The 27461-nt window shown below is 40.4% G+C and overlaps 1 protein-coding gene across 1 annotated transcript in view; it reads right to left on the bottom strand.

The window, feature by feature from the left end:
- The window catches only part of LOC110193055 (fibronectin type-III domain-containing protein 3A-like), an 81319-nt gene extending 69132 nt beyond the window's left edge, over positions 1-12187 (bottom strand). The window contains exon 1 of the mRNA XM_078147737.1: positions 12015-12187. The gene's annotated coding sequence lies outside the window, so the exon portion shown is untranslated. The remainder of the gene's footprint in view (positions 1-12014) is intronic.
- Positions 12188-27461: the final 15274 nt, after the last annotated feature.

Here is a 27461-nt window from a genome sequence, read left to right as displayed (position 1 = left end):
AGTGCAACTCATCAGGGAAGGATGCCCAATACCATTTCTCTGGCCACTGGAGACACTGCAAGGGAGAAGAAGTTAACAGGCTAGGAGTATCAGAGCAATGTTGGGGAAGTAGAAAGGTACAGTTATCGCTCTCCCAACACACTCAGGAAGCCGGTAAATACTTCTACCTTGCATTTAGTTCACAATGAGCTGTTTAGAATCAGAAAACAGAATACTCTTGTAATCCCAGGATGAAGGGGCAAGTAAAACAACATTATTATAGGCTTTCTAGGATACAATGGGTTTAGATGAGTACCCTGTACATAAAAGGCCTCATGATACACCCAGGGGATATCATTTGACCTACCATCTTGGTTTCTGTGGCCTTTTTGGGGGGCAGCTAGGTGATGCAGTGGATACAGCATCAGGCCTCAGACACTTACTAGCTGTGTGACCCTGGAAAGTCACTTCACTCTGTTTGCCTCAGTCTCCTTATCTGTAAAATGAGCTGCAGAAGGAAATGGCAAACCACTCCAGCATCTTTGCCAAGAAAACCCTAAATAGGGTCATGAAGAGTCAGACATGGTTGAAATGCCTGAACCACAACAGAGTAACTGTGGAATTTAGATAAGTTAAATCTAAAATCAGTTTAATGAATTGGTTCAACTTCATGTGACATCCAAGCTTGATCAGTTTCAAAAGTCTCAAGATTAAGAGAAGTCAGTCTTGCTATGAGAATTTGTAATGAGAATACTATTGCTGGATTCCCCCCACCCCCACCCCAAACATAGGCAGCACTTAAGAGAACTGTCTTGACTTTAACTGAGGATGATCTGTTCTTTCCCGTCTGAGAAGCATGGATGGAGACAGAGATCAGAAAAGGGTCACAAAGGTTTTAAAGAAAACCCCAAACCTGAATAATCTATGAATATTGAGCAGAGTTATGAAGAGTTCACCTCTAAGCACTTGTGAAAATTACTTAAGCTTGAAATCCAAACTATTACTCCTGTAGAGAGACACCAGAATAGTTGCTTTACCTTCCAAAATCAATTTCCTAGCTTTACTGTCTGGTAAAGTAGACATTTCAGGATTTGAAAATACTTACCTTTGGCAGAGCATCTGTCCCTCTTTTTGTTGAGAAATAAGTTATGCGCTATGTTTTGAGGAGAGAACAAAGAACTGCTCAGTGCTTAAAAGATAAAGAATCAACCTAAGGTGCTACAAACACCTGCGTAACCTGGCCACTTAACATTTGAGAGTAAAACCAGGATTGCATTTCTGTTTGTCTTTGTCACAAGGATAAGTATATCTTCATCATGTGAAGCTAAAATTCTGATATCAGATCAAACATGTGGCACAAATATAGCAACCAATAAGCTTTAGTGTCATCTTCATTGATGACATTTCAGTCATAAAGTGGAGATCCAAATAAAAAGCCAATATAGTAGGTTATTTTATTTCTTAGCCCAGATAAGTTAACATTTGTTTTAACTGATGCTTTCATCTCCCACATAGAGTAAGATAAATAACTACATAATGAAGGACAGTTTGACAAAGGCTTGGTTGCCAAGGATTTTTTTTCAGTGTAGAGAATCTCTCTGGCTGTTTCAAGAAGTGCCCCTCCCCCAACATAATCTATTTTCCATCTCATTAGGTAGGTCAATTAACTATTCTCTCTACTAAAGTACCTTGCTCAATGCGGCTTTTTAATTTTGCTTTCCACTCTCTTGAAATCTCCTAATAAATTCTTCTAGAAGCTACCAGTCTGCTGCTTTTTTTCTCCCCACAACTTTGTCATTATTCTCTATAGCTGTGATGCTTCAACATGAAGCAGTCCTTAAAGAAATTATCATGTGAGGAAAATCACAAAATGCTGAGGGACATTTCCACAAAGGGAAAAACAAAATCTCATGAATTCATCTAGGGAAGTTCTGTGTGTATTAACCTTAAACTGAAACAAAGAATTAAGCAGAAAACTCTGGCATCAGCCACTTCAGAATCCGGGAGGCAGGAGGAAAAAACAAACAAGCTCAAAGAGATATTCAGCCACCTCTGCAGGATTTACAATTTCGACTTCTGGCTAAGTAAAAGAAAAACACCTTCAGAGTTTCAAAAGTGCTTCAAGATTTGCAGCAAAGAGAGGTTTAAATGGCCTATTGCACATAATAATAAAAATATTTTTATGTCCTAGTACATACCACATAGAGAAAATAGCTCAGCCATGAGACTTACATGCATTTAAACAATAACACCAATGTAGAAAAAGGAAAAAAAGGAAGCATAATAGTTTATGGATTTTTTAAAAAATAGAAACTACTGTATTCCCTTATTGGTCAGATAATCATCACTACCGTATATTACCTTACAGAAAATGAAAACAAATCTAGTAAATCAGATTGGGCTAATTTTGAAAACGTTCAGAAGAGTGGAAGTGCTATTCTAAAACTAAACACATTTTATTCTGTGACATAAATGTGTTCCTTTCAAAGAGTACTATTCAATTTTTTTATTCTAGGCTCTACTAACAATCTTTCTTTAAAAATACAACTACCTCTTAGAATAATTCAGCCTGATTCAAGTTCACAATAGCCAATCTGAATGCTCTCAACCCCAGAATTTTGCAGGACCAAAATTCTAGGCTCTGACTACCCGTAATTTCATAATTTTTATTACCTTTTTTCATTTCCAACAGCCAAGTGTGTGCTTCAATTCAGACTGCAGAGTTCACTGTGTAGCTCATGTTCCCTACTCCATTCCAAAAATAGTATTCATCAGACTTGGAATTCTCCATGACAACCACTTACTCAGGTCTTTTATTTTTTTTAAAATGGAAATATGAAGTTACATACAGGTGCATTAAAAAGTAAACCCTCAAATATTACAAAAGTAATTTCTGGAATATACTATTGTCAAGTGTTTGGAGATTTAAGCCTTCTGGGAAATTTCCAGATTGAAAGCAGATTAACATGTTCTGTTACTCCTTTAAATTTATATTAAACGTCAGTGCTAATTAGGTAAAACTTTGAGAAGGTGTGATCTTCCATTATTTTAGTTTTGGCCACTAACAATATAAAACTGCATCATTATTCGACTAAACCATGTTGCCTCATTTATAAATATCATAATGCTGATAAAAAGTGTAGTTTGATATAATAATTATTCATCATAATAGTCAGCTTGAGGTATAGCATGAATTAACAATATATGTTTACATGTAATAAGACAATGAAAGATCAGCATATTACATATATAATTTCTTTAAGGATTTATAATTGTATAGCTCTAGTGAAAGCTACTAAAATGATCAAGTGTATCTGACATTAATTTTTTCTTTGTTTGATATATGTCATAAGGATCTACATTTATGACAAAAAGCGAAATGATGTGTTACATAGCAGTTACACAATAACAACAAATTTTTAATCGTGGTATTTTCCCAAAGATACAAGTAATGGATGAGGACTATAGAGGTGGGCTATGAGGAAAGCAATGAAAAATGATCAGTATTTGCACTAAGTAGATCAACAGATTCCCAAAGTCAGGAAACATCAACATAAAGGAGTTAAATTACAAAGAATGGTACCTCCACCCCCAACCCTGAACTCAAGGCAACTCTAGTTCCAGGCCTTGTTCCAAAAGGCAACTAGTTTGTTTCTGAGCCCAGGTCCAATGTAAGACAATTTTCATTGCATACTAATTAGGTTAGCTAGACAAAATTTGGTAAGTTTTTCTCTCATTGAAAAATGAATTTAGTTCCTTTTAAGCAAAAATTCAACACTTTGGCCTATTTACAATAGAAAAAAACCAAATGAGTGTAGAATGCCTATTGTCTAGACTAACACACAGTTCGATGGCCAACCCATAAAACTGGGCCATCCATACATATATCTTGGAAAGACACTGTGTGTGGACAAGGAGCTGGGCCCCAAGTTAAACAGGAAGAAGAAAATGAGCTGGATTGCCTTTAGGAAACTGTGTAGTGCTTCTAATGACTCAAAGTTTCATCTTGAAAACAAAGACCCATCTCTTTTGTAACCATTATTATTCTGATGCTGCTATATTTCTGAGTCATGGGAACCCCCCCCCCAATCAGTATTCGAGGTTACCCCAAAAGGCTTTGGAGAGGTATATGGTGGGTACAAGAAGACTGCAACACATTATAATCCCAGGACTGTACAAGAGAAGAGGCATAAAGAATGTCATTGGAGAGATGCCTGACTGGAAAAGAAGGTGAGTTGGTCATGTAGCAAGAACAAGAAATAACCAATGGGCAGCCTGTGTATTCCACTGCTGTCCATGAAATGTTAAGAGAAGTAAAGGATGCCCCCCCCACATACTAGCGGGGTTCCCTACAGAAGATGTATGGGAAGGTATAAAAAAAAAGTCACCCAGGATGAAAGAACATGAATGAGTTGTGATTTACATAATTGGAAAGAACACCAATAGTGATAAAAGATCTGCTGAAATATAAAAGTAAGCACATGCTATGGAATTAAATGATTTGGGTGACTACAACCATAAAAATAAGGCAAAAGCTTTACTTAAAGAATGTTAACTCAATTCAATAAACATTTATTGAGTAAAATACTAGGTGGTGCAGGGGATAGAGAGATGAATTTGAGATTAAGACCCAACTTTAAATCCTGCTTCAGTCACTTATTAGCTGTGTAACCCTGGGCAAGTCTCTTCACCTCTCAGCCCCTCAGTTTCTTCATCTACAAAACGGGGATGACAATAGAATCAACCTCCCAGGTTTGTTGTAAGGACTAAATGAGATAATATATGCAAAACTACTTTGTAAACATTAATGTGTTCTATAAATACTAGCTAGTATTCAATACTATATGCCCAACACTGTGCCACATATTGTGGGGGATATATAAAGTAATATATGGCATGGTCTTTGCCTTCAAAGACTTTCCAATATCTTTGAGATGTATCTTACACAAATGAAATATTTTACACATGGGAAAGACAGAAGAGGTGCTCCCTTACTTCTGAATGCCTCGGTTATATAAATGTCCAACTGAACAGGCAAGACCAAAAGTCTCTTCACCATTTCTACTCCTCTACATAGAAACCAAGCTGTTCTGGGTCAATGGTACCACCTGGTGGCCAACACAGGGACTATCTGACCCAACATTTCTGTCTCTCTCTGGCCCTCCTGCCCCCTCACTCCAGCCAAGGGAATGAAGGTCCCTCCAACTTGCTTCTTCTGCCACTAGCATTCAGTTAATTCCACCTCCAGCAAGCACTTACTTAAATGTACAAATAGTCTTTTAAAGAGAACCATGGGTTCAAATCCTGCCTTTGATGTCCACTACCAGTATGACCTTGGGCAAAAGAAAGTAACCTCCCTGGGCCTCAGTTTTGTCATCTATAAAAGGAGTGAACAAGATGGCCTTTAAATCCCTCCCAGCTACATATCAGTGATCCTACAAACCTCCATTCTTCTTCCAGCTCTAGCCTAGGTACCTCAGAAAATTCAGAGTTAAAAAAAGGAAGAGAGGATTGACCTATGATTGATAACCCTTAAAAAATTACTAGTAAGACATCTGTGTCAAAGGAAACAAAAGCTACAATTAAGAACTGAAATTAGACATGACAACGAATAAATGCTATCAGCCTTTAAAGTCCTTGAAAATGCCTTGAGTTTTGTTTTAGAATTTTTGGTACAAGTCTACCCTTGTTAACTACTCTTTTCTCAAATGCCAGCATCTACAATAAAATGCCTCACTAAATTGTTTAAATTACAATCATAATAGCATTCTTTTATTTTTAATTTTTAATTTCAAATACCATATACAGTATTTCCCTTGCATTGTATGTTAAGTGTGGCTCAGCCTAGGAACATAACCATCACTGATATAATTTTTTCTACAGGAAAACTTGTTCTACCATTCCAAAAAACTTAGTGAGAAACTTTTCAAAAAAGATTCTGTTTGGAAATTGGGGACTTTCTATATATAATAAAGTGCTAGGCTTAATGTAATACAACCCAACAAACATACCTTAATGGTGTCACGGATGGTACTACTGGAGGTGCTAAGGAATAAAGGACAAAGTGTCTGCCCTCAAGGGGCTTCTTGTTTCATATGGGACAAATGTATACAAATTGCATTCTAAGTGCAAAGGAGAAATTCAAAATACCAGAAGAGGTTGTCGTGAGGAGTAAATGTGATGATATATTTGTATTTTCTAAACCATAAAATACTGTAAAATGCAAGTTGTTATTAACTGTAAATGCTGTGCATGATCAGAAAGAGGGAGAAATCAATGTGGGCTGCAGAAGGCTTCATGGAACATTGTAGGACTTAAAGAGGACTGCGATATCCAACCCAAAGCACTGCTTACAGAATTTTACACCAAGCTCTTTCTTTGTCCTCATGTTACTTTACAAGTATTTAATTTTTGATGATATAAAATATTATTGTGGGAAATGGAAAATTTTGGAAAAATTAACAGAGTAATTTAAATATTGAAGCCAAAACTGAATGTAAATTATTCCAATATGTGAACTCCCTTCTCTGTCATATACAGTGACTACTATAAAATGTACTTATTTGTAAAATTGAAGGACTGATTATACCTGTCTCCTTGCCGCAATATTGCTGCAGCATACTAAGTAAGCATGGGTGAAGGCAGAAAGATATTTCTGAACAAATACCCACCATCTCCCCAATGGAATTTATAGACGTCCTGTGGGCAAGTGGAAGATCAGGGTAGAGATACAGAATCAGACACATTATATGCATATAAATATTATGCAAAACTCTATAAAATTCCTACATAAAACTGGAATCATCACAAACAAAATGCTAATCTTTAAGCTATTAAGGGTTAAGTGAAAAAAACTATAGCTTATTTACCAAATCCTAAGAAAAGTACATGACTAATTTGGACAAGTACACATTTTTGGTGCACCTTCAAAGCACCATGTAGCCCTTGTTATATATCATCAAGACAAAGACCATCAAAAATAACTATCACTAAATATCCCTAAACCATTTTCAAAATGGTTCTAAGTGGGAGAGAGAGTAAGCATTGAAAACAGCACATACAAGGATAGCTTAAATACTAAAGGCACAACTTTTAAGTTGCCCTACATAAATCTAGACATAATGAATAAGGATGTTTTTAGAAAACAAAGATTTGGAGAAATTGCTATTTTGAATGATTTGATATTAGCAGATATGCATATAGAATAAAACGTGAAAGATGCTGGGTACACTTAAAAACAACAGCTAGGCAATATTTTTAAGATAAGCAGATTCCCATACAGCAGACCACAACATTTTCATGCCAAAAATTAACATTCCCATACACATGGGAAGATTATATTACAGTTTTCTGAAGCAAGAAAACAATATGCTTGCTGAAATAACAGATCATTTGGGGATAGGGTTCTACAATTATTAAAGGTCTCAAGAAAGCAACAGTCCTTGAGGACAGGCAACAAAAAAATTATGGTTGCACTTTGGAAAAAAAAAGGCTGAGAAAATTTGATGGAAATAAGTCATAAGTAGTATAGATTGGGTAAACATGGCCTTGATCGCCAAATCCTGCAATCCTAGAACTAGTTCTAGGGGGCATGCCTTGACTTAGTCTTAGGACAGTACAGGAAGCCCTACTTCGAACAGTAGGTTACTGATTTCTAGAACTAATTACCCCCAAGAGCTGATAGAGGCTAAAATATGAATAGCTTCAAGAATGATTTACACAATAAGTTTGTGGATGATAAATCCAGACTGGGATATTAGGAAAGGTAGCGATATTTGGGATGCCTATGTGTGACCTTGTGGAGTGTAAGTCATAGAGGGCAACCATGCGTTCATCTAAAATCTCCCTTGTTAGCACTATCAGACATAGAAAACAAGGTAGGATGGACCATTGGTCTGACCCCCAATGACATTTCTTAAGTAAGATTTCCTCCTTAAAGTAACACTATATTTAAGTTATACTTACTTTATAATGAAGGCCAAAAAAGGAAAGTCTGAGCTACAGATACAGTCACCTTCTAACTCATAAAATTATGTTTAGCTCTGGCAAAGATCCATGGGCTCATAGGGAGCATGTGTTATATTCTAATTCCTAGACAGACTCTCAAGCCTCAATTTCAGGGTTGTAGCCCCTTACTCTTTGATGCAGTGAGTGATACTTCATGATCTGAAAAACAGTGGCTCAGGCATGGAAATGTGAAGGGCTACTGTATTAGACTAATATCTATAAATGTACTGCTTTCATTGACATAATGTAACCTCAACTACCTAAATGTATCTTAATCTCCAAAGTACAATTTTCCGTTCTAAATAGTATGGTCTTACTCGAATATTGGAATAACATCTTAGCACTATGAAGTGTGCAAAAGGAAGTACAGTCTGATTTTTTTAAAGAACTCATCAATTTACCCTCAGAAGGACACAAGACGTCTAGTAATTTCTCAATTTTTAGAATCTCAAATCACATTAAATATAAATACACATATTGTCACCTAATATTTAGTCTTAGAAAGGCTACTGACTTTTAGAGGTCCTTCAGCTACCACTATAAATTAGTCTTCTCTGTACATCAAGACTGCTGATATAAATCAATAGTGCTAAGAGATTTTAATATATTTATTTATATTAAAATTTTTAATTCCACCCAGTGAGCTCCTCCTCCCCCAATTTTTAAAGGCTATATGTATAAAGAAAATATTCTGACTTGCCTTTAAACAACAACAAAACTGAACACTTTATTTCATAAGTTTACAATTATCTTTATGTATACTACATGTTTTGATAAACAGTCAGTTATTGAGTTGGCTTCAAATTAATATTTTGTTTTTACCTGGAATGAAAGCACTAAAGATAATCCCAAGGTCCAATCTTAAAAAAAAAAAAGCCTCTCTGCACTTTTGAGAGAATAAACTTGCCTACTTTCAAGGTCTTAAAGTGCCAGATGACTTCTCACTTAATTTTGAGTCACATCTGAGACACAGCCAGAGCAAACTGTATTATGAACTATCACAGATTTGAAGCATAATAAAAATGAAACTGGGATCAGATTTTCCTTACTAAGAGAATTGCAGTGGCGTTACATACGCAGTAATTTTACACAAAGCCTAAAAAAAGGTATTTGGGACATTAGAATACCCTGTCTGTACTGACATAGGCAATCTGAATTAGAAGTGAAAGAATTACTCACTCATTTTACAATAAGCTCTTCAAAGATATAATAAAGAGGTCAGTGTGTACTGTACTTACTCTTCAGCTAAACTCTGGCTTGCAGAAAGGATAACTGCTGAACCTAACTACCTTAACCTTGGCTAATTTAACCACAGCTTGCTCTGAGACAGACACAAAAGCAGGTGAAATCAACATTACGAAAAACATAGTACTTCGATAATGCAGACATAAATTAAGTAGTACTGATAATCCAATGAGAAGAAAAACTAACATTTTAGGGCATTTTGCAAACTTTTGTGACTGTTGAAAACAAAGTTTTAATCTTATCTTCACATTTATCTCAAAAGCAGAATAAAGTAAAGCTCCCTAGAACCTTGTGAATGGAAAAACATTTCCAGGATATATTTACCACAATTTCAAAGCCTCTCAAGTTAGCGATCCATTTATCTTCTGATTGAAATTAATCTTTCACTTAACTTGTTAATAGACTTTCGTATGAACATAACTTTGCAAGTATTAGTTTAAATGTTCAGAATTAGCAAAGAATAAAGGAATGAAGTGCATATAAAAGTATAATACGTCCTGCTGGTATTTCCAAAAATTAAAAAAAAAAAGGTGAAAGCTTTTAGGTATGTGTCATAGACCCTTGATAGGATGCAAGTAATACTATTTCAAAAATTAGCATTTTTAAATATAGGAAAGTGTTTCACTTATGGTTTCAAGGCTCTAAGGAGAGTTCAGTGAGGCATGTACTCACATTCTGCAAGGTGGAGTGAAAGAAAGAGGGAAGAAAAGTTGGATTTCTTTCCTATAAAGGTGTGCATGTTATGAATTAATTGAGTATGGCACCTAATTTGTTTGGAAATCTGGCACAATCCTTGCAAAATCACCACTCAGTTCTTAAATAAAATCCACATCAGAACATTTACCCAGGTTTAATTTTAAAAAAAAAATTTAAAAAAAGGAAACAGTCCTAGACATGTGTTATTTTACCTCATTGCCAAAGTGCTGCCTGCTTCAGGCCAACTCTTGGAAAAGAAAAACTTGTTGCAACAGTACCACTTAGAGTTCCCCAAATAGCTTGTTTCAAAGAACTACACAAGGCACCCATTCAAGTAATTCTCATAATAAAAAGTATAGGGAGAAAAAGCAAGTCCATTTCTACTTCGTTTTGTAGTACTCAAGAAAAAGGTGCTCAAATAGCACCAACTTTGCTTGGGAATAGTCAGTGATGAAGAGGAATGGCAAAAGATACCATAATGGGGTCAGAAAAAGAACTCTTTTCAAAAAAAGTTATTGTCAAAAACATCTCACTGCAAAGACTTCTAATGAAAAAAGCACACTGGTGCTGAAAGACATCATTTATTTGCACAACTTAATGAATGACATCCTAAAACCAAAGTCGTTTGTCCTTAGAACAGAATTCTATTCACTTACCATGGTCACCTTTTGTTTACCCTATGTATCTGTGGAGCTCTACATGAATATACACACACAATGGCTAAATAGCTTGCTTTCCAAATCCTACAGTAAACGCGGAATTACAGGCACTTGAATCTACCTCGCACAAGAGCTTGTCACCACGACCTATTTAAGTAGTATAGTTTAAGCTAGAAAGTGCAGCAGTTAGGCAACAGGCAGTTTCAAGCATTAGGAGGGCTAGATAACGGTCCTTTCACCCAGGGAGCACCGGACACTTCAGCAAAATAACTACCCACAAAGCTTAACTCGCCTCTCCCACAGTCAGTAGGTCTTGGTTGGAAAAGGACAAAAAAAGCATCCACCTAAAGAACGGCTGAACTAGCTGGGCCAACTCCCCACCCCTCCGCCCAAACGGTGCGTTCCCAGGCAGGAAACAGACCGTTGGCCGGTTACCGGTTATCCGGGGACTCGAAAGCAATCTAGTGGTGTTAGGCTCTAAATCACTACAGAGCCGGAGAGGAGAGGAATCCCTTGGCCAAGGGAGCCGTCCGTGGCCGCTGCCGATCTCCGGGAAGAAGCCTCCGAAGACTACGTGGCATTAGCAGGCGACAGCACAAGTGCCCAAGTGCTGGTGGCTGCAGGGGAGGTGGCTGAGGGTGCGGGGGCTGGGAAAGAAGTCCCTCCACTCACTCCCGACAGCGCAGGGGACAGAGGCACTTTTTAAGCAGCAAATCCAAATACGGCTCCAAGATGTAAAAGGAGCCCTCAGGCTGCGCTCCCCCTCCCACATATTCGGAAACTTTTCCCTCCAGCAGCCCTCCCAAAATATCCCCCACCTCCCCCCCTCCCCCGCTCCGTCCGGCCCCCGCCCCCCGCGAGCTGCCTGCCTACCTCCCCCTCCCCCTCCCCCCCTGCTCCCTCACCTCCGCCAGGCTCTCACGCTCAGACCCGGGCTGAGCCGCAGAGCTGGGCTGGGCTGGGCGACTCTCGCCTCGCCGCCGGGTAACTCTATCCCCTCCGCATCCTTCCCACTCCCCGAGGGCTCCCAGCCTCGCCTCGCCTCGCCCGGGCTCTGCTCGCCTGCTAGCCCCCCCGCCCCGGCGCTCCAACTGCCAGTGTGCGCCGCCGCGCGCCCCCCGCCGCCCGCCCTCCCCGTTCGGCCCAGGCCGGCCCGCGCGCCCCGCATGTGTGCGCCTAACAGTAACAGCCGGCCGGTCGCCGCTGCAGCGAGAGAGAAGGAGGCACGGCGGCGATGTACAGCAGCAGCTGCTGCCCTGCCCTGCCCCTCCCCCGCCGGCGAGGGGCTAGGGGCGGGGGGCGCGGGGGAAAGGCGCGGGGAGCTGTCTGCTCCCTCCGCACGCGCGGCCGACGCTGCCTCAGCCCGACACCGACCCAGCCCAGCTGCCCGGGGTGGGGGTGGGGGGGATACGGGGTACGGACACTTACTGCCTGCCACACACAGGGTGGGAGAGAAACGGGGGGCTGAGGGGGCAAACGCGACACTGACCCGCCCTCCCCCACCCAGCTGCGAGCCGTCGCGGTCGTCGTTGCCCCAGCGCCGCAGCCGGCAAGGTGCCGCTTCAATCTCAGCGCGGAGCCGCTCGCCCGCCGCCGGACGACCCCGCCATGATGGAATGTGGCCACTGCGCATGCGCCGCGGTGGGGGGGTTTTGGAGGGGGTGCGAGCGGGGAAAGCGCAGGACCCTCGAGGCCGGGGGTCAGGGCACAGACGGCGCCCAGAGGGACCGAGCAGGGTAAGGCCAGGCGGTCCCGCTAGCGGACGCTTGGGGCAGCGGACTGGGGGACCTGGGCATGGGACATTTGCTGCCCCGCTCTGCCCGCCAGGTTGCGGGCTGGAGGCTGCCCCACGTTGGTCCCCAAGGCCCGGGGCAAGCCGGGCTGTGCAACTTACCCAGGTGTCATGGAAAAGTAGGGACAGTCTGGTGGTCTTTGCCACTGATGGCTTTGAAAAGTCACTACCAAAAGAGAAGCGGGTGAGCTCGAGGGCTCCGGGGCTCCCTTCCTTCCTTCCCCCTCTAATGATCTGCAGCCTCTGTGATCGACTGGCCGGGGATTCCTGGCTGTCACTTAGATTATGTTCTGTCTCCTCGCCTGCTTTTCCTTGGTTGTGGCCCTGGGAGGCCAGGGAACGCTTTCTCCCTCCTCCCTTGCTCCCCAGCCCGATGAGGCTAGAGTTCCCAATTTGCAAACAGAACCACGTGGGAGTTGAAGCAGAGGGGATTCTGTTTCTCTGGGGTTAGCAACAGCCCACAAGTGCAAGGGTTGGGGGAAAGAAAAAAAACACACCAGGAGATTGCTGAATCCTAGGGTTCCACACTAGTATCAGCTAACAAAGGAACAGCAAGGGGGAAAGGTCAGGGGCACTGAAGAAATACAGTAAATAACTCTTAAAAACCTCCCCAAATCAGAAGTGACTTTGGGAGAATCCCCAGTTGTAGCAACCATAAACAAACTAGAATGAAGAGTTCTAGAGATGCTAATGTTTATCTGGGGTGAAAAACCCAAAAAACAAAAAAACCAACCAACCAACCAAAAAAAAACCCAACTAAACAAAAACACACACACAAAATACCAAACACCGAACACCGCACCCCCTGCCCCCAACCCCTACCCACCTCTCAATGGCCAGGGCTGGAGCCCTGGGACCAGAGGGGTGAGAAGAAAGGAAACGAGCATTTACTCAGTGATTACTGTATGCCAGACACTGAGATGATGCTTCTGGGGGCACTGTAGAAGAGCAGGAGCCTTGGCCCGAAGTAGGATCTGTGGGGACAGAATCTCAGAATTGAAAGAGGCTCCAGTGCTGGTGGAATCTAATCTACACCTGAAAAGTTATCCCCAGGCCAGTACACCTTAAGAAGGGTCATCTGCCTTTTGCTTCAAGGCCTCTAGTGAGGGGGACTGAACTACATCTCCTGGGAGTAAATGGGGAACAGCTCTTATTTTTAGGAAATCCTGCCACACATTGCTTCTAGTCCTGCTCTTTGGGGCAGAGTAAAACTCCTAATCCCTCTTCAAAAGGCAGAAAGGTGTGAAGAAAGGGCAGAGAGTTGAGCAGAGTGCCATGTGTCTGGAACAGAGCAAAAAATGAATGCAGGGGAGTTCTGTGGTCAGAGTCCAGAAACACCACTCTGAAGTGACCAGTTTGGACCTGAAATAGAGGGCAGGTTCCAAAATACAGAAGCCTGTTCCCCATCTCTTCCCCCCCCCCCAACCCCAGAAGCCAAAGGAGCAGAGATAAATAGCTGCAGTGTTTGGACTTGTGGGCAGAAGGACAGAGCAACCCAAAGGACAGAACTCAGCAACAGCCAGTTCAGACCTGAAACAAGGGTGGTGGACCTGCAAAAGAGACTCTGCAATGCTCTGTCAAGCTGAGCAGTACATGATTGACCTGTAACTTCTCGGTAGAGGATTTACTTCTGCCTGGAGTATAGGAAAGCAGCAGTATACTTTAAACATCCAACTGAGTTTCAGCTGTATCGCTCTGGATGCATTTGGGGGAGAGTGGAAGGGGAAAGGTCATCATGTTGGGAAAGCAAGGACCATGACCTGCTTGTTTCTTCTAGCAGAGACAGCTTTCACCTCTCCCTCCAAGGGCACAGGTTCTTCTTTATGCACAGTCAATACTTAGTACAAGTTGGCTGAAAGTTCCTTTGATCCCATTGGTGGTGGTGGTGGAAAGATACAGAGATACCCTATAACACAGACCTTCCAATCTCATGGGATGAAGGACGAGTATATGAATAACAAAATATGCCAAATACAAGGGAAGACAAAGGAGAAATTCAGGCCAAGTGCTTAGAGGAAGAGAGGTCCTTTTCGTCAGAGGGACTGAGAAAAACCTTCTCACAACCAGGTGACAGTTTAGGCCAGATGATCTCCGAGTCCCTTTCCAGCTTTAGATTCTAGGATCTGATGATTCATAATGAAAAAGAATCTAAGGCCTTTAAGAAGACTGAAGCCCCCAAGACATTTCAAAATAAGGCTCTGACTCCAAAAGATGTACCACAGGCCCCAGAGCTGTCGCTCTTATGTACCAAGGAAACTTAGCCTGAAGAAAGCAACTGTCCAGACCTTTTGAGGGGTACGGACTTTAAAACATCCCCAACGAAAGCAATATCATTAACCTTTAACTCGTTCATAGTGCCCAGCATTACCCTTCAGAATCTCCCAGATTTAAAGGTGCCACCTACTTCTTCAATCTCCTCTCATCAAACCTACTTTTCTTCAACTGTTAGCAATCAAGATAAATTAAATCTTCCTTCTTAGTTTTATTGGATTCTGTTTCCTCCTTCCAGATGTCTTTTCTGCTACTTTCAGTTGTTAGTGTCTTCTCATCACTGTCTATCCTCTATTCTGTGTCATTACCGGCGCCCCCCCCCCCCAATTTTAATGTAAGCTCCTTGAGAGCAGACTTCTCCCTATTGTATTCGTTTCTCCATTGCTTAGTACATTGTATGAGTAGATGCTTAATAAACTGCTTGTGGATAGCTTGAATCCTACCTTTGCTACTTATGTGAGCTTCAGGGAAGTTCCTTTCCCCTCTCTGGGCCTCAATTTCCTCCTCTCTAAATGAGGCAGTTGGACTGGGTCAGGGGTCCATGAATTTGTTTCTCAAATATTTTAATAACTATTTCAAGATATCTTCCTTTGTAATCCTCTATATTTTATTTTATGCATTTAAAAACATGATTCTGAGAAGGGGTTCATGGGGTCCATGACACCCACAAAAAGGTTAGGAACCTCTGGAGGAGATGATTTATTGAAGGTCTCTTCTAGCTCTAAATCTGACAGAATAAATGATTTTTGAAGGTTTGCTGAATCCTGAAAAGTACAACTTCATTACATCCAGTGTCCTGTTTTTGTTTGCTTTTTTCCTGGTGAAACACATCTCTGATTTTGCAATAGAAGTCATTGGCAAAATATGAGCCACTTAACAGAAATTTGCCTTACAATACACTTGGCCAGATCAACTCTATTCTGTTAGCTAAGGTTAGCTTTATACCCTTATCTCATACTTGTAATAGCTATACAGAAAAACAATTTGGATATCCCATGGAGCTTATTCAAATGAGATGTGTCTTTATTTCCATGTCTTTGCTGGTTATTGTACTCAATAATATCTCAACTATTTTCAAGTGACTTTAAAATTTAAAAAAATTGGTCTATATAGTCTATTTAAAGATGTATGTAACTTTTACTTATAGGTTGGTGTATTTTTAAAGGTAGTAGAAATACATAAGCATGATAAATTTCTTCTATTTGAAGCCAAAGTTGCATGGCCCTGTGAATTCCCAGCATGTACTTTGTTCATGTTTTGATTCAATTGTCTTGGACCAGGAAAACTGTGGTTAATGATGCCATGTTATATAGTGGATTTATTTCTCATCTCCAGTACTAGAGTCCCATATCCAGAGCACAAAAGTTCTTAAGGGGTAAATGCTTTACATTCTTTATGTTGAAGAATATATGCTTTCTAAAGCTTGGCAGTAATTATGAAAAGGATTCCCTGGAGATAATAATCTAGTCCTTGATCACCATGGAAAGACTTCTTGAAACTCCTGCTCCTTTTCCTTTTATCTTATGCACTTGAAAGGATATTTTGGGGTTTGTGGACCATTATGGTAAACCATTGTTCCAAATGGGCATTTTAGAACAAAGATGCCACCACCACCTCCCACCTCCTGCCCTGCACTCTGCCTGCTGCCCCTCCTAGAAAACCTGGTGATTTATGACTGGTTTCAAAGCTTAGCCTAAAACCTGCCATCATACTCTGAAGCTACGGCCATCTTGCAGATTTGAATCTACTCCAAAAGCAAAAAGTTGGCTAAATCCTTGCTTAAAGTGAGATACAAGTATCCCAACATTAATCATTATAATTATAGTAAAGTCCTTTTTCTAATGCTAGTTTTGGAAAACAAGTATACCACCTGTGTCATGGAGAGAGAGGTCTTAGACATCTACCATATTGATGGGAGTGTGGTTTGGCCCTCGGTATGACACACATTATGGAATATTGAAGTGCCTTCTAGGTGATTTATTGTATATTACTGACAACCACTGATGCTAAAGATAAAATTTGCAAAAGCATTTTGAAGAGTGCCACTTATGCTTGTCAAGAACTCAGATCAGAACTGGTAATGAGACTGTGACTAGATCTGACCTGGTGGCCATGACATTACTGAAATGGCTTCAGCACAGTTGAGTTGGGTTGGGTTTTTCCCCCAGCCCCAGTCCATGGCCGGGTTCCACAAAATCAATTGGTTTGACTTCATGGCAATCTGAATCAGCTGTTGGAGCAGCTGAGAACATTGAATTGGTCTAGTGTTTTTCAGTTGGCTAGGTAGGTCCCCATTATTCCTGAATAATCTACATACTGTTAAGTGATATGCATATGGAGATGTGCATCCCCAGGATAGCATGACACATTTGAATAGACAGGTACAGAATGAGAGAATTTCTGAAAAGGACAGTTGCTGGAGCAGGGTGGAGTTGTAGAATCAAAGGCCACAGGAAGTACTAAAATTAAGATTTAATGAGATTTTTGCTCCCCTGCACTCTGGGGAACATATGTTTTCCAAGTGCACAGAAGAAAAGGGCCTTATCCACACCATTGTGGGGATAGCCTATTGCTATCTCTGGAGCTGGTGGCTTTTTATGTTGCAGCTGGGTACGACTAATTGGTAGGAAGGCCTTCCAGAATGGGACAGGAAGGTGTTCCCAAAGGTGTGGGCCAGCCCCATTCCTGATGCCCAACAGATCAAGGTATGGAGCTGTGGCCAAAACACCGAAGGCCCCCAGTGCAGTCATAGGTGACAGACAACAGTCATGTTTGTGATGCGATCACCCTTGCACCTCCCTAACCCCCCAAAAAGTCTCTGTGTGGCTAGTACAAGAGATGGGTTTGCTTCAGATCATGTGTTACTTGGCTGAAAAAGGTTTCCAGCTCTATTTTATTGCTTGTCACGTAGACAGGCTCTTCGAAGCATGAAAAACAATGTTTAAAGCCAAATAATGGTCCAGTTGGAAAAAAGGCTTGGCTTGTCACTCCCATGCTAGACCACAGAGGCTATTTGGGCTGTTGGGTTGGGTTTTTACTTCAGTTTAGGAACCATTGTTGAGGGACACAGTTGAAAACTCCAATGAGCGATCATCTAGCTGATAGCTTGTTGATGCCTTTGTAGAGGAGTTCCCTGAAATAAACACATTAAAGCTTAAAATAATCTACAGCTGATTACACTAAAGCCTTAGTTTTCCGAAGCATGAATAACTTTCCTCTCCTAATTAAAATCTTTTAAGCTAAATTGAATCGTAAATGAATCTGAATGGAATAATGATACTTAGATAATTTAGTAATGAAAAGAATAGCATCTGCTTCAATTAATGGTCATAATATTGAGCCCTTGCAAGTTATCTAACTATAGACTATACAACTTTCATGCTTTAAAAAAAGTTGCACTTTGTCTGCCTTCTCTTTAGATTCTTTCTTAACTAATATTTTCTTTGGCCTCAATTCAACGTTGGCCAGCATAGGCTGCCTTCTCTTTGAGTCCTGACTCTGTTGGAAACATCAACTATCATTTGTTCAACAAATCAGTCACCTAACCCACTGGGAGAAGAAGTCTCAGCTCCCTTCTACATGTAGGGAGCTCTAACAAACAGCCCCATCTGCCCAGGGATCAGAAAAATTGTTGTTTAACATGTTGGGGCATTTTCATTCAATGAGAGAGAAAAAGTAAAAGAAAAAGTTGGGCAGTATTACATCATCATGAAACTTACATGAGCTCTAATTTTCCTTAAATGTAAGATAGATGAGAAAAATGTATTCAGTCAATGATAATTTCCCAGGAGGCATTGTGGTACTGTGGAGAGATTGCTCGCTTTGTAGTCAGAGGGCCTGGGTTCAAATCCAAGTTCTAATAGGCACTTCATCTTTGAATCTCATTTCCTCAACTGTAAAATGTGAGAGTTGGATCAGGTGGTCTCTGACCACCCTCTTAGCTCTCATCCTGTGACCCTATGGGTTACAGTGGAGGAGAGGTATGACATGCATGTGCCTTTCCTGCAACGACCCATGCATGTTCCCAAAGCATACTGCATATCTGCATTATCCTGCTTCCCCTTCACTGCCTCTGAGCCTCACCTATTCCTTCTGCTAAGTCTTAGCAGGCCAATGACTGACTGGTAAACTGACAATAAGGTTCTCCTTCACTCGAGAGGACTTGAAGTGAGACTAGGCCAGGTTTGGAGGTAGTAGCCAAATTAATCCAATAGAAATGGGACATATTTAGGGTCTCTGAGCTATAAATTGTTCACCTGCTGCCTCAATAGCAACAGGCTAACCAGTGAAGAAAGGGTCTGGTAAAAGAGACTCATGAGGAAAGGGTGATCCATAGAGAGAGGGTAACCAGAAAAATTGGCAAAAGGGACAAGCAGAAAGAAGTTGGGGTGGGGAGCTCAGGGATGGTGCCTAATTGAGATTCTAATAATAATAATAATAATAATAAAAACTATATCAGGGTCACAAAACTTTAGTAGTATATAGAATTTGATCGTTTTATCACATAAAAGTATGGCCTCTGGTGAAATTGATAATTTTTTTTAGTAGTGCTAACTCCCCGGGATAGCAGTTCCAAAGATCACAATGGAAGAGAAAGAGTTAAATATCCACTATAAATCACAAGATTATTTTAGTTTGGGCAGAATAAAATCACTGTCCTGGAATTTACTCTTGTAGAAGAGAACAATGGAATTTTAAATGATTAGGTATTTACTGGGTGTCTAGAATGGCTTATACACTGCATGGAACAGAATGTTCTGGATGTGCTATCAGAAATAATCCATTTTCATTTATTAGAGGCAATGTAGTATAGTGGGAAGAACACTCACTGAAGTAGGGGTTAGAAGACCTGAGTTTGAATTCTAGTTCATCCACTTACCAAGCTTTTTTGACCCCAAGCAAACCCCTTAATGCCTCTGACCCTCACTTTCATGCCGGGGTCAATAGTGTTTGTGCTACTCACCTCATAGAGTCATGAAAACTCAGAATAGGAAGGGACTTCAGTGGACATCTGGTCCCACCCATGCATGAGTAGGAATCCCCTCTATAACATTCTCAACAAGTGGCCATCCGGCCTCTGCTGAAGGATTTCTGGTAATGGAGAACTCACCATCTCCTGGGGCATCTCAGTCCACTTCTGGATAGTCCTAATTAAGAAAAAAAATAAATCTAGTATTATTACAATAAACTAATTTACAAGTACCCACTTAGCTTGCATTCACACCTAACACTGGGTGTATCACCAACTCAAACTTACAAATTTCAGCTATTTACATCTCAATCAACGAGGCTGCTTCTTCTTTTGATCATTGCTCAATGATCTCCATCATTCTGTTTCAAACGATAAGCAATTAAGTTTTAGGAACCTCTCTGGTTGCTAAATTTCCTCACATGAGTATATCTTATTAATGTATAACATTACTGAAATATATTTCTATGTCTTAGTTATTTCTATTTTTCTATTGCTATTTTTTTGCTTCTTTTTTGAGTCTTTAAAAAGTGCATATTTGCTACGTATTTCTCACCCTTATTGACATAGACATTTTGGTGCTAGAAATTTGACTCTGAGTAATACTCTGGCTGCATTCCATACATGTTGATATGTACTACCTGTTTTATTGTTATCTTTGATATATTCCACTGTTGTCTATAATTTTGTCTTTTACCCTCATGCTATTTATTAAATAACTTCTTTTGTCTTTCTGGATCTATACTTTTAAATTCAAAGTATCAATTTTTTAACTACTAAATTTATTGCATTATGATCCATAAGTGTAGTGGAAACAGGTTCTTCTATATTTACCTCTATTTTTTTTTTGTGCCCAGTGAATGATCAGTTTCTGTGTACATTCCATGTTTGCTCAGAAAAAGATATATCCTTTGCTTTTTCCATTGAGTTCTCTCTACATGTGTTCATTCTGGTTTATGCGCCCTAGTTACCTCTATAATTTCTTTCTTATTTATATTTTTGGTTGGATGTAGAAAAACTCGATGGAAAAAGCAAAGGCTTAAAAATCAATAATAGTGAAAGATTTTGATATCATACTACCATAATGTGCTACATCCAGCCAAAAATATAAATAAAGAAATTATAGAGGTAGCTAGAGAGTTTTTTTCCTATTTTTAAAAATTCAGTTTTGTTTTATTTTCAGGTTTGCATTATCTCTCTCCTATTTCCCAACTGAGAAAGCCTGAGTACCAAAACCCCCGTTATAAATATATATAGTCAGGTAAAACAAATTCTTGCATTGCCATGTCAAAAAATAAGGCACAATTGAGTTTTTCCTTGATAAATTTTACTACAGAAAAATTAGGTACATAGGTGTATATATAATATTTAAAATCAATATATTCTTATCTTAAATAGGACCTATTAACATAATATAATGTCTTTTATCTCTTTTAATGCTTTCTGGCTTGAATTTTCCCTTATCCACTGTCATCAGTGCCACTCCTACTCTTTGTGAGTTAGCAGTAGCACAGTAAATTGTAGACTAACCTTTTCATCATAAATTCCCACAAATCATTCTATATGAAATTCATCTCCTGTAAAGAACAGTGTTAATTCCTGTAAAGAACACAATGTTGATTACTGCTTTTTAATTGTCTATGTAACTTCTTTTTCTTGGATAGTTCAATCCATTTATATTTATGATTATCATTGTCAAATTTGTCTTTTCCCTACCATTCTTTTTTCTTTCTTTCTTTCTTTCTTTCTTTCTTTCTTTCTTTCTTTCTTTCTTTCTTTCTTTCTTTCTTTCTTTCTTTCTTTCTTTCTTTCTTTCTTTTTCTCTCTCTCTTTCTCTCTTTCTCTCTCTTTCCTTCCTTCCTTCGTTCCTTCCTTCGTTCCTTCCTTCCTTCCTTCCTTGTTTGTTTGTTTCTTTCTTTCTCTTTCTTTCTTTCTTTCTTTCTTTCTTTCTTTCTTTCTTTCTCTTTCTTTCTTTCTTTCTTTCGGCAATTGGGGTTAAGTGACTTGCCTAGGGTCACACAGCTAGTAAGTGTCAAGTGTTTGGTCTGAGTCTGGATTTGAACTCAGGTCCTCCTGACTTCAGGGCCAGTACACTGCGTCACCTAGCTTCCCCCCTTACTGTTCTTTATTAAGCTATTATTCAGTTTATAGGATGAAAATACAGTCTTTTTGATTCTTATTGTTACCATCCAAACTTAACCAGGCAAAATTCCACTATCTTGTACTATTAATCACATACCGTTCTTTAACTATGGACTTCCCCTTTATTTATATGATTGATGCTTTACTTTGGGATTTCCCTTTCCTTTCCTCCTTCTACCTCTGATTTAATATTTTTCTCTATCTGAAACAGGCTTCTGGAACATCTAGCTGTTTAGCCAATAGAGTACTACAAAGATGCTCACATTATTTGACAACTGGTTTTTATTGTTCTGAGAAGTGTGATTTATTTTAAGCACTTATCTTTTTGGCTTGATGACTTGGTGGTTGTTCCAAAACCTCCCTGAAGTGCCTGTTTCTTTGCAAACTTTTCAAAGTTCATGTGCTTTGCAAATGTTCATCTTTTGCCTTCAAACAGTGCACTTTGACATTGCTCTCATTGTTAGGAAGTCTTGCGTTTGTAACTTCTGTCCATTGCTCCTGCTTCTGTCTTCTGGCAGCCCTTTTCCACTGGACAGCTTTTCAAATATTTTGATTGCTTCTGTCGGGTTTTTTTTTCAGGTTTCCCATCATATACTCTGTCTCAGTCTTTTTTTCATTATTTCCTCATGATTTTTTTTTGCATCTTTTAATTCTAATTTCAGTTTATAAGATTAAAGGATCATAGATTTAGAGTTGGAAAGGACCTCAGAGGGCATCTAATCCTGCCTCCTCACTTTACAGTTGAAGAAATTGAGGCCCAGGTAGCTTAAGACACTTATTCAAGATAACACTAAGGCAAGGTTGGAGGCTGAGTCCTCTGACTCCAGAGTTAATGTTCTTTCCACCATCATGTTGTCCTTGAGAAATATAGGGGACAGAATGATGGGGTTGGAGGTAGGAAGATCTGGGTTCAGATTCCTGCCTCTAACAATGGCTAGCTAGGTGACTCTGGACAGGTACCATTTATCCTCTGTGTGCTACAGGCAACTACTTAGGACTTTTTGGCCTGTGCCACAAGTGGGTTGCTAATTCAATGACCTTTGCATGTTCAGTTCCTCCCTGATGTTTATTTTCTATAAGCTCTTCCTTCATCTGTTCTTGTGATTAAAAAAAACCCCTAGGGTTAATTCTTGCATATGTTCTTTAAATGTGTCATTTTTCATTTGAGGGAGGGCCTCTTTTTTGAACAGGGCTCTTGGGTGGCACAGTGGATAGATTGCCAGGCCTGGAGTCAGGAAGGCCTGAGTTCAAATCAGACCTCAGACACTTACTAGCTGAATGACCCTGGGCAAGTCACTTTACCCTGTTTGCCTCAGTTTCCTCATCTGTAACATGAGCTGGAGAAGGAAATGGTAAACTGCTCCAGTATCTTTGCCAAGAAAACCCCAAATGGGCTCACAGAGAGTTGGACCTGACTGAAATGACCCAGCAACAGCAATGACAACAAAAGAAGCCACTTTTAGGACATCTTCCAGTTGTTTTTTTTTCACATTGCTAATGGTACATTAGCCACTTCATTTCCTCTGTGTGCTTTTTTCTTTTTCTTTTTTTTAGGGGTATTTTGAGAAGCCTGGCTCCCTTGTAACCTTGACTGGAGAGTTCTGGCAGCTAGCTCTAATTGTTAAGAAGTTTTTAATTTTTTTTTTCTGAGATCCAGCCTATATTTTCCCCTCTGCAATTCCGCCCCCTCATCCTCCCTCAGTTCTGTTTTCTGGGGCCAAGAAGAACAAAGCTAAATCCTCCTTTATATGATAGCCTTTCAAATATTTGAAGACAGCTAGCATGTTCCCCTTGCCCTTCCTTCTCCCTTCCATTCTTTCCCAGGCCAAATATTACTAGTTTTATCAACCTGGTTGAAATTTTATATACATACATGTAATATATATATGTTATATGTAATATGTATATGCTAATATATGAGGATGGTTGGTTTTATATATATGTGTGTACATATATATATATATATATATATATATAGTATTTCAACTATATGTGTTGTGTATTTCATTCTCTCTCTCTCTCTCTCTCTTTCTCTCTCTCTCTCTCTCTCTCTGTGTCTCTCTGTGTCTGTGTCTGTCTCTGCCTCTCTCTGTCTGTCTGTCTGTCTCTCTATATATATACTAGGAAAGTCGGTCACAAAGGCTGATTACTTTCAGCTTAGTCTGGTGCAAATTCTTGAGACCAAATGAGAAAAATGGAATTTAACTTGGGTAAATGTAAAGTAATGACAAGTCACATTTATATGGTGCTTTGCACCTGGAAAGTACAACTCTTACACCGACTCTGTGGGGAGAAGTGATGTACAGCATTAGCTTTAGCTCTGTTTTATGAGTGAAGAAATCCAAGCTCAGAGAAAGTTGATGACTTGCCTATGGTCACACAGCTAGTAAATGGAGCATCTGACATTGAGCCCTGGGGCCTAATTAAGCCCTTAGGTTCCAAATCCAGGATGCCTTTGAGTATGCCGTGCTTCTTAGTGTTCTGACCCCTGATTTCTTCCCAGAAGCCCTTTGCTGGGAAGACAAAGCTCCCAAGGTAGGCCATTCTATTCTGGGATTTTTTTTGATTCTTAGGAGGTTTTTTTCTGAACATCGAGCTAAAATCTACCTCTCCACATCTACCCCTCTTCCCCAGTTGCTTCTAGCTCTGCCTTCCAGGGCTAAGTAGAACCAGGCTAATCCTTCTAGCAAGGTCCTTCAGATTTCTTCCTTGATATCTCTGACTTCCATTTCCCAAAATAGAGCAAGAGGTGAACACTCAAAATGGGCATCTGACAGAGGCTGAAGGCGTTCTAAAGAAGATTAAGGTAGCAAGAAAGAGGGGCAAAGAGAACTGACCTCAAGGCCTTCTGCAGAAAAGAGCTCCAAAGTTACCTTGTAACTGAATGCCTGGGACATTGGGGAGACCTTTTCTAATGAATAATGTCTGGAGTTTGGCTTAGCAACTTCTGCAGGGATCAGAGTAGTTTTGTCTCTTTTTTATTATGAAATTAACAAACAAAATAATTTAGGATATGAAGAACAAAAAAGGATTGAAAGAAAACTGTGAACTTCTGTTAGGTATAAGTTTTTTTTAAGTATATATTAAATTTAATAAGGTAGTAACAAAATTACCCTGTTCATTTGTAAGGGATCACAATATATTTGGAATTATTCCCTCTACCCCTACTTGTGCTGCCCCTCCCCACTTTTTCCACTTAGAGGAGATTTGGGGGCAGTGGATTTCTTTTGTAAAGGAATTCGCATTTTCACTCCTAAGCTGGAGTTTTTGAGGATTACATGCTGAAGCTGTGGAATTCTAGGTTCAGAGCTTTAAGAGATGGAAGAGAAGGAAATATAGAGATCATTTAATCCGACTCTGCCCTGAGACCCAAAGAAGGAAACTAAGGTCATATAATTATTGATATAGGACTGGAAGAGACTGTAGGAGTGGTCAAGTCAAACCTGTTCATTGGACAGATGAGGTAACTGAGGCCCAGGGCAGTTAAATGACTTGTCCAAGGGCACCCAGGTTGTGACAAAGGCAAGAAGTGGATCCATGTCCTCTGACCCTAAAGCTATGCCACACATAGGGAAGATGGCGCAGAGCTTGGCTATAAACCAAAGTCCCTTACCTCCACATTCAGGAATCTTTTGACAGAGTTGCTCATGAGTTCCTGGACCTGGGTCTTAGTCCAAGACTCATTTCCCTGGAAATGATTGAAACAAAAGCAACTGGGAAAAAAAGAAGACAGTTTGGGGAATCAGTCTACTGATACTTTTTGTAAAGAACGGATATCATCTTCCTCCCAGTTGTAGGCTGGAAAGGGAAGCATTTGGCCTTCACTTGCTTTAAGGAATAAAGAATTTGAGCTGTGAAGATATGATTTTGCCTGTTTATTGGGAGTCCATGTCCAATGTGGCTTGAGGCCGAGGAGGTTTTGATACCGTTATCTCTCAAAAATGTGAAATGGCCTCCATGCATTAAAATGGACCCAAACAAATGGATGATGATAACCCTCAGGAAAGTTGGCACAACTGAAATCTTTTCTTTCATTTTGCAAGTGTCTGAAACTTAAAAAGATAACTGCCTTGTTCCTCATACTTTGCTGCTACCTTGTATTCTTGATGAAAAGAAAAGAAGTCATAAAACAGAGTGGACAGTACTGGTTTGAATTCTGGCTTCACCTCTGAGCCTCAACCTCCTTACTTAGTCAAAATGGTGGTAATAATGCCTTCCCTACCTACCTTTCAGGATTACTGTGAGGAATGGACTTTGAAAGCCTTGAAGGGCCATAAAAATATGAATTATAATCATTCCACCAAGCAAGGTGGAGGTGGCATGATCTAGTGAAAACATTGGGTTTGGAGTTAGTGAATCAAGGTTCAAATCCAAGCCTTGCTACTTATTCCCAGCATGACCTTGGTCAAGTCACTTCTCAACCTCATTTGTCTCATTGGTGGAACTTGACCATTCTATAACCAAGGAGTGGGGATAACACATGTATAAATAAATACAATGCAATGACTATTGCATGGCTATAGGGCAATATCATTAACAAAAATCGATTTACAAATTTTCAAGACAATCCTGGCAGAGTAGAAGGAAATAAGTGCCTGAGAAGTACCAAGAAAATGCTTTCCGAGTTTAGAGAGAAGGAGATGGCTTCTGGGGAGGGGGGAGCAGAGAAGGCGGTAGCAGCGATGTCTATTTTTGGAGGGGGAGAAGGGCCTATTTCCCTTGAAATTTTTCTTGCCGTGTTTTCATGGAGTGAGTGGCATTTGAGCTGGGCTTTAAAGGATGGGTAGGATTTCGACAGGTGGAGAGATGTTGGGGGAGGGCATGCTAGATGCTGTGAGCCTTCGAGATGCCTGAACTCCAAGTGAGCAAAGGCACACTTAACATCTTGGAAGCTGCCCTTCTCATGTAGAAGGTCATGCAACAGCTCGTCTTCAAAGCTAAAAGTGAAGTGGAAATTTGACATTGATCCAATTTCTGAGATCAATACACAACAGGACATATGTTGGGGGACATTGCATAGTCCAGCTTGGCCAGCATGTTTGGTACATGAAGGGGAGCAAGAATAATAACACTGGAAAGGGGTGGGGGCTGGGGCCAGATCGTGGAGGATTTATAATGCAAGCACTGTATTCAGTAGGTGGCTGAAGTTTTTTGAGTAGAGAATGTCCTACTGTGCTTTTATACTGGCCCTCACCCTCAGGAGGACAGGCTCAGGGCCTTTTCCTTTATCTGTCCCCTGTGCCTCACATGGTAGATTATGCAGAAGGATAGAGACTAGCCCTGTGATTTTATTGGTATGGGGAACTCCCAGGTGTGGAAAGTCCCTCTCCCAATGTAGGTCAACCTCTTCTCTGTGCCTTTGAGTCTGAGAGGTTCAGTACTAGCTGTGAGTCACACAGCTAAGCTGAATCCAAGTCTTCCTGGCTTTGAGACCAGCTCTCTGTCAATGACTCCAGGCTGCCTCTCACCTTGTACATACAAAGTAGGGGGCCTGAGGAATGTTTGTTGAGTTGAATTGGCTTGTCCAATATGAATCCCGTCAGTACATCTTAACTATCCAGCTGTAGCTGTTCCCCTCAGGGCCTAGGACTTCCACAGTCGTCTTCACCCTGGTGAACTGTACAGGACCATAGAGAAGCCTGACCCTCCCACCCAGGCGGCTGCTGAAGAAGCCACAGCAGCCAACTCTGGCCAGGAGACT

The sequence above is a fragment of the Phascolarctos cinereus genome, unplaced genomic scaffold (genome assembly GCF_003287225.1).
Source record: "Phascolarctos cinereus isolate Bilbo 61053 unplaced genomic scaffold, phaCin_HiC Scaffold_8;HRSCAF=390, whole genome shotgun sequence".
In the NCBI taxonomy this organism is placed as follows: domain Eukaryota; kingdom Metazoa; phylum Chordata; class Mammalia; order Diprotodontia; family Phascolarctidae; genus Phascolarctos; species Phascolarctos cinereus.
Note: the sequence above shows the minus strand (reverse complement) of the source record. Positions and strands in the feature narration are given on the sequence as shown.